The sequence below is a fragment of the Eimeria tenella genome, genomic scaffold (genome assembly GCF_000499545.2).
Source record: "Eimeria tenella Houghton genomic scaffold, Eth_scaff1723, whole genome shotgun sequence".
Taxonomy (NCBI): Eukaryota; Apicomplexa; class Conoidasida; order Eucoccidiorida; family Eimeriidae; genus Eimeria; species Eimeria tenella.
In genome coordinates this window covers 2563-3102 of record NW_013541550.1, presented here as the reverse complement: position 1 = coordinate 3102, position 540 = coordinate 2563, and positions in this window count along the sequence as shown.

The following is a 540-nucleotide window of genomic DNA, read 5'->3' as shown; positions in this document are numbered from 1 at the left end:
GCAGCAGCAGCAGCAGCAGCAGCAGCAGAATGGGGGACCCGTCTTTGCTGTCGCCGCTGACAAGGTCTTGTCTGCACGAGGGGGCCCCCAGGGCCCTGTGGGCCCCTTCATCATTCGAAGGGTCTTCGACCCTCCCGGGGGGCCCCCCCCCGTCAACTTCGCTCTCTCTCTGTGTCTGGGGGCCCCCCGGGGGGCCCCCCACCAGTACCCTGGGGGCCCCCCCCTCTGGGGCCAGCAGCAGCTCCCCGGACCCCTCCCTTAGCTGCTGCGGGGCCTCCCCGTCTCAGTCGCAGCAGCCTTTGCCTCCCCTTCCTGCTGCTGCACTTTCTCCCGACCAACCAGGGGCCCCCGGGGGCCCCTCTGGGGCCCCCTCGGGGCCTCCGGGGGCCCCCTCTGGGGCCCCCTGTGGGGCCCCCGGGTCCTCTTTGCCAGCTGCTACGCTGGGGGCCGCCGCGGGGGCCCTGTGCCCGTGGGGGCCCCCTGGGTTGGGAGCCCCCGGGGGGCCCCCCGGGGCCTCTGGGGCCCCTGCGGCCTCCGGCG